This window comes from Alligator sinensis, unplaced genomic scaffold (assembly GCF_000455745.1).
Source record: "Alligator sinensis unplaced genomic scaffold, ASM45574v1 scaffold611_2, whole genome shotgun sequence".
Taxonomy (NCBI): Eukaryota; Metazoa; Chordata; order Crocodylia; family Alligatoridae; genus Alligator; species Alligator sinensis.
Genome location: NW_005841869.1, coordinates 3,647,438 through 3,654,937, shown reverse-complemented (window position 1 = coordinate 3,654,937; position 7,500 = coordinate 3,647,438). Strand labels below are relative to the sequence as shown.

The window sequence follows — 7,500 nt, the reverse complement described above, 5'->3', positions numbered from 1 at the left end:
AATCTTGTATGGGCCATGTGAGCAGGAAATGCAATTTCCATTTTAAACTTGTCTCATAAGTACTATAATACCTCTCTTTAATCCTAAAACTGGAATCTTTATGGTTCTAAACCTGCAGAAAATATACCGTGCTGCTTTGCGCAGGAGTGTTGCCTGCTTCTGTTGCTGAGAAATACTTTGTGATTTGGGGGGGTTGTTTTTGTTTTTTCCCCCAAATACCTACGGAGTTTGTAATCTTCAGTTCCTTTTGCTCACACCATTGTTTTGCAAAATTACTCTTTTAGCTGAAAGTCTAATGTGCCTGGACTAGCAAATGAAATGAATGCACTCATGTAGAAGGTAGCTGTAGGAGAACCAGGCTTCTTGAGTCTTGGCAGTACTTCAGCTTTGGCTTAGCACCTAATGATGTAGTTAGCTCTACCTCTCTCATGTATGGCTTTTTGCTCCTTCCAGAAAGAAATCATTTAAAAGTTACTTGGACCTGTGCATCTTAGCTGCTGTATCTTTGGTGTAAATACCAGGTCAGTTACTACAACAACGTATTAGTTTTGCAAGCCAAAATATCTCTAGGTGTTTGGCCCATATAGACTTAAGTGCCAATGTACTCTAAGTATAATTTGTAGGAGTAAGTGCCAATATATTTTTCCTGAATATTGGAAGGATTTATATCCTTTTGGCTCATGGAAAAGACCTATGCTTCTCAGCTGTAGGGTCGTTTCCAGTTTCGAGTGATCTTAATGGGGGGAAAAAAGAGATTTATTTGATTAGTTTTTGTACGCACTGTCATGTGTGCCTATGAATATCCCATCCAAAGATTTTCTCAGGAATTCACCCGTTGTGAGCCAATACCTGTTTTCCAGGATGGATCCAAAGTCTCACTTGTCTGCAGCGTGTGCAACCAAAGTCTTCCTTGAGAAGCAGCTTGGTTTGCCTCCCTCTGGTACTTGGCTTTAATGGTAGAGGCAAACTGCCCTGGACTCCTAGTCAAGCCATTTTAATTTCTGCCATTACTGCAGGAGGGTGGAGTGAGAAGTCATAGTATTGTCGGACACTTGCCTCTAAAGAAGATTTCTACAAGTGGTGCTTGTGTTGCATAGTGGGGAGAGCAGCAATGTTTTTGGCTTCCCTCTCGCTGTCCCCGTCCGTACGTGACGCGTACAGGAGTAGACTTCTGAGCTCCCCGGGAAGCCAAGAAGAAGGCTGAGGTGTTCCCGAGACTGAAAAGATTGCATTATTTCATCTTGGCTCAGCTTCCCCACACTTGCACATGTTTGCACAGGGTCAGGGTTTTAGAGAGGATATGGTCACCTTGAATGGTGACATCTAAAAAAAAAATCTTCTTTACTAATGTTTGTGTGTCTTTGCAAGAAGCTGAAGAGCAGCACCTCCAAACACACTTGGTGTTTCCCTCCCCTTCGTTCTGTGCACGTGTCTCCTATTCAGCTCTCTCCGGTCTCCGCTTTTCCACTCCTGATGTTAGTAACTCCCTTGTGTGAGGCCTGGGCGATGTGTTGATGTTGGTGACAGGCAGAGACATGCATGGGGGAGATGTCACTGGGCCAGAAGTGCAACTGGCCACCTGCAAAACCCTGCTCGTAGCTGTCCGCAGAGCGCTGTGAAATGCAGGAATGAAGAAATGAAATGGGGGCTGAGGGGTTTTTTGTCCTGTCATGTAGGTTAAGATTCCTTTTTACAATAGCAGCTACAAACTTCTCAGGCTCGGATGTGCCTCTTGACGTTGGCAGTGTCCTTTTAAACAATAAAGTCTTCGTGACCTTTTAAAAATCTCAGTTTTTAAATTTGCATTACTTTGAAGTGCAGTATTATTCTAGCTCATGAAGTGTGAGAACATTAGAGTGCAGTGAAAGAAAAGCCAGTGCCGGTATGGGTGTAAATTAGCGAGCCATTTGCTTGAGTCTTGGAGAAGCAACTGTGTTTTTTCTTTTCGTTCTGTCCTAATTGCAAACACTTCCATTGTCCATAGAAATGGAACATATGCAGTCTGCATAATTTAGTATTCGTAAATCTGACTTGATCTCTTTTTTGGCAACAGTTACTGTCTGGAGAGAAGAAAACTGTTTTCTTTGTTTCTGTTTAAAACAACAGAAATAATCAAATAAGACATAAATATGGAAGCCACTCATTGCCTACCTTAACATTTAAAAGGTCAGATAAATCAAACATGTATATTTGCACTCTGTAATAAGCTTTGTACCTGCACAAATATGCTGCAAAATTCATGAGATTTCCTGGTGTCTTTCCAAATGAATTTTCAGAGAAGTGCAGTCTTCTGCTTCTGCCAGGTTGGAAATTGCTGGTTGAGTAAGCCAACATGTAGCAAATCAAAGGACCTGGGTCTCCCACTTGCAGGGAACCCAACGGAAAGGCAGGGTCTTTCTCTCCCAAGGTGGCACAATCCAAAATTAAGGGGATTTAAAACAGTGGTTATTTTAAGCAAACTAGACATAACACAAACAGTAAAATTGCTGAGTTTGTTTAAAATGGGAAATCAGGCCCGAATGCAACTTTAGATTAAAATGTCTAATGAATTAATTTACAAATCTTGTCTTTTTTAAATGCCACCATCAAGAAGAGGATCTTTTCTTAACTTAAAAAAAATACTGAAATATAAGGCCTTGATGCTGCAGCAATGTTACTGGCCTTCTGCGCAACTCTTTGCGCTCAAATGAGATGCTCTCAGCCTTTTCGGAGTCCAGGCACCCCCACTGCTTTGTTCAACGTGCGATGTCCCCAGTTGAGAGCCACCGTTGTGTTCAACTTAGCTCAGTGGTTCTCAGCCGGGTGCTCTTGCCACCAGGTAAGACTGCCGTGTGCCAGCTGCGGAGCCAGGTGCAGCCGCTTGCAGCCTCCCCTCCACCTGCCACGAGCCGCCTGGGCTCTGGGCAGGCCCCTGCCACCCATTGCCATGCCTGGACGGCTCATGGCAGGCAGCAAGGAGGCTGCAAGCGGCTGCACCGGGGTCCTACTCCCCACTCTCCCTTTCCCCATCTCTTCTGTCTGCAAGGCAGTGGGGGTTGCCATACCGATTAATCACTTAACCTGTTGTAATTACAACACTTAAGTGGACATTTTTTTAAATCAATATTTATATCCCTAGTGCCCACAAGTGCTTTTAGTGTTGGAGCTCAAGTTTTATTTTTATTAAAATCAGTCTTACAATTTTTTTTCATTTCGGGACAAAATCATTTCAGTGTTAACTATTCAGGTGTTCAGGCTAGTGTTCCAGTAAAAGGCCCTAATTCTGCCTTTGGTAGCACAGGGACCACGAGTCTACACAGATCTGTTGTAGCCGGATCTGTGTAGACTCCCACCGCGCTGCAGGGTGACCCCTCTTCAAGGCAAGATTTAAGGCACAGCTGCAAATGCAGCAAAATGGATGGGGAGAGCCAAGCATTTGGTCACCATTTATTCCATGCTTGGAGTATGTTTAAGCATTCCCTGTTTAAAAACATGGGAAATTGCATCTGGCATCTCTGTTAGAACATGGACTGAGCAAAGACAAAACTGCGTTTCGGGATAAGATAATTCCCGGAAACGAAAAACAAGTTGTTTTGTAGCTCAGCAGGTCCAATCCGTTGCAAAAATTGTGAAGGTTGTATCGAGTAATGTTTCAGTAAACAAAAAGACTTTGTGTAATCGTTAATCTTGTGTTGTGGGCATGTGCATGGTAATGATTTGTGAAATTGCTTGCCCTTTCTGAGTAAACAGGTATTAAAAAAAAAAAAAGATTTAAATTAAAATTCTGTGCTAGTGGTTCCTGGGATCTAAAATTATTCCATGTTCCCTAAATGTAGCCGCATACAGTGTTTCTTACTGTTTTTGAGAGACCCTACATCTTCTTTTCCTTTGCTCTTATTCGACTCGTGCGTGTAATCACATTTTTATGTTTTGTAGCTCATTCCCCTTATGTGCAAGGATCCCAGTTGCTGCTGTGTCAGGCTAGTGACGGGTAATGTTTATTAATAGTGTATCGCGGGTGAAAAAATTGACGCTTCTGAGAAGCTTCATGATGAAACGTGGCGTTTTATTTCAAGATCCTGCCCGTGCTGTATGTTGAATGCACTCGCGGATGTTATGCAGTTCACTGAGCTGACAGTTATGGAACCTCGCCTGGGACCCCGTTTCAGCAGGCCATATTTGAACAGAAACAGTTTGCAAAACTTTATACACTTACACTCCTGCCAAGGCAAACTCTTAGCCACTTGAGTTTGTTACAAATACCCAGTGGCAGTGGTTGGAAGTAGCCCACAGTGTGTTTTATATTCTGAGCTGAATGTAAATGTCTTTGTGGTCATATAGAGTAGTAAATAATTGAGTTTGATTAGGGAGAGGGACCTCATTATCCCCCACCTGTGCCCAGCTGGTAGGGGAGGGTCGAAATGAAGCCATTAGCTGTCTCTCTTACTGGCATCTCAAAGAGCTCAAATACATCTGTGTCTTATTTTCTTTTCTGGCACAATCAGTTGAGCAAGCTAAGCAGGCATGACCGAATCTGGCAACTTCCAAGGACTCTGGCAAAGTTGCACAAGGAGAAGACGGAGGGCAGTCATTCTGGCTTCTAGCTGCCCATTAGCATAGCGAGTTATGTTTTTGGAAAATGTCTGTTGTGGAAAGGAGTGCTTTGTCCAATGTCAAACGCCGCGGTCTCGAACAATCCACTTTGATGTCGATTCTGATTTGTCAGGGTGAGTCAAACAAAGCGCTGCCTTCATGGAAACGCCAACTTTTAGCTGGTGAAGTAATACCTGAAAGCCTGACTTCAAATGAGCCAGAGTCGTTTAAAATAATCCTTTGCTCCCCTTTTAGGCTTTTTTCCTCTTGTTGGAAATGTTGCTATCACAAATAGATCTGCTGCAACTATAAAGGCATTTCTTTTCACTCAGCTTCCAGTTAGGTGAATCTTAGCATGGGGGTGCTTTAGCCTGTGTACACTTTTTTATTTTGACATGGTGTTGAAATTGCTTTGCCCATTCTGTATTCATTTTTTCAAAGCCACATTAGTTTGATATGTGGTGCATCCCTATTGGAAACTTGCAAATAATGTGAAATCTTCTAGGGTGCATTTATAAATGCAGCGGAGAGGCTTGAACTGTAGTTCTGTTCAGTCTATAGGAGCATTTCCCAGTAAGGCCTGTTGTCAGTCTTCATACGTGTGTGTGTAATCTGTAAAGTGCATTTTATCGTATACGTGCAATGCAAATATATGAAAATGAAGTACTATAGCAACCAAGGCAATCAAACTCATGAGCACACAACAGTAGCATGGGACTCACAAAGGCAAGATGGTTCAGATGCAGACCTAAAAGTGTGGGCTGACACAGTCACTCTGATTCGTGTCGTTGTGTAGTTTATTAAAAAAATTACCCAGCCTAAGTAAAGGACATCGTGTCTTAGCCTCAGCTTTGATTTCATGCGCTTCCAGTGGGAAAATCTTATTAGTCGTTACCAGTCGTTTTCGACCGTGCCAGCAGTTTTCTGCAGAAAGCCTTAACTGCTCTGATTTCTACCTCGGAATAAAACAAGAGCTGCTTCCAGGATAGAGAGCCCGACCTGAGTTTGGAAAAGTTTGTGCCTTATGATCAGGATGGAAGACATTCCTCCTTTCCTAAAAGTTAATGTATTTGCTGCAGCTGTCCCCAAGGATAAGAGACTGCACAAATCCCCTTGCCTTTCTCCCCAAAAAGCAGTCCGGGCTCTGAAGCTCTTGCCTTTCCTGTTGTTTTCATTTTCCTCTCCTGAACCTTGCCACCCTGGCTTCAGCACTAAGGCTGTAAAGGAAGATGGAAAGCCAAGTTACCTCAGAATGATCACTATCATTAACATTCACGGGTGGTTCACTTATCATTCCTGACTGCACAGACATGGCAGCCGTTATGAAACGTCCACAGGTGTAGCACGATGATACATATTACATTGTGCCACAATGGATTTATGTATTCTGTAACAAAAGAAAAGTGTAATGAAAAAATACAGAAGGTAATCCTTTATTCCTCCACTGCACAATTTATCAGTAATGCCTGTGGGTGATAAGTGCCAGGGATTTCCTTTGCTTGATTTAACCTTGTCACCCAGGTATGTTTTCGTAAAGTGACAGAAAAATGCAGGCTCAGAATGTCTTTTGGCTCCAAATTTTAAGAAATGCGTTTAATTGATAGAATAGTATCTTTTCTCTTTCCGTTGTTTTCCAGCAGCTAGTGATAGATGCATTGGTTTAAAATGATGGTGTGACACAACAGTGGGTTAGGGGAAAATGTAAGTAGTTTATAATCTTAGTTAAACGTATGCTAGGTAAGGTACAGCTTGACGTGAGGATGGTGGGTCTCGAGTGCCGGTGCAGGGAATGACCGAGAGCCTGGCAAGTAACCCTTGAAACGCATTTCCTACCTACCTGCACTGCACCGGTGGGAGGGGGTCGGCGTGGCTTGGTTTAATTTGCAGCCTTGGCGCACCTCTCCATTGGGAGGAGCACCGGTGCGACCTGCCCTGAGCAAGCAGCAGCTCCGCTGCGTGCAGCGTGCCGGGGGACCGGGCCAGGAGATGCCATGCTGCTTCCCCACTAGCGCGTGGGAAACGCGGCGTGATGCACTGGCCTTGCCCCAAGATGACAGCACAGTCTCGTTGGTCTGGTCCCAGAGCCACGCTCGGCGTCCCTGCGTGGGTTTCCTGTGCGCCAAAGGGCCCTTATTGAGGGTCTGCTGCGTGTTGTCGGAGAAAGGCAACGTTGCACACTTTATTCAACTAAAACAAAGCAAGAAAGTACTAGCGACCTGACCTCTGATTGACATTTCAAACGCTTTTGGCCTTATTCCATAGCAAATATGCAAAAGTTTACAAATGTGGGGTGCACTTTACATTTCATTGCTCTTGCCAAAGTTTCACTTACTGAATAGCTCACTAAATATAGTAAAATATAGAGGTTTTTCTTATTTTGCTTTGATCAGTAAAATAAACTTTTAAAGATTGTTCTGGGATGGGATCCAGCTTCTGAGGCAAAGAACGGCTGTGGCTGAGCCGTGATTTAGTAATAGGGTGTTCAGCAACATCCGTCTGACAGTTCTCAGGCCAGCCGCTCCAGAGGAAGGACTGACCCACTTGGGAAGGGTTGACAACAGCTTTTGCTTTTTAACGCTTAGGGTGTGGAGAAGGCGAGGGCAGTTTTCCATTGTGGGGGTTCCAGGGGTGCCTTGGTGCGTGCAAACCCAAACGAGGCCGTCCGCGTTCAGCTGCTGTTGTTTGCTTCTCTCCCAGCAGGCAGCCTGGCTCGTCCCGACGCCGCGCTGAAGGCCTCACTTGGCACACACGAAGAATGTTTTTGCGTCTGCCGTCTCTGATATTCCTTGTCTGTTTGGCCCCGGGGATGGTTTTGGGTTCTTCTTCTGTTTTTTTTCCTCCGTGTTGTCTTATGTTTTGGTTGGAGTTTTGCTTGACAATTTTCTGCCATGTAAAGTACCTGAAGGTAGCAGGCCCCTCCTTAGGGAA

At 44.1% G+C, this 7,500-nt stretch overlaps 1 protein-coding gene across 5 annotated transcripts in view; it reads left to right on the top strand.

Annotated features, from left to right (window-relative positions):
* The window catches only part of MAPKAP1 (mitogen-activated protein kinase associated protein 1), a 138,640-nt gene that overhangs the window by 75,646 nt on the left and 55,494 nt on the right, over positions 1-7,500 (top strand). The gene's annotated exons all lie outside the window — the stretch shown is intronic.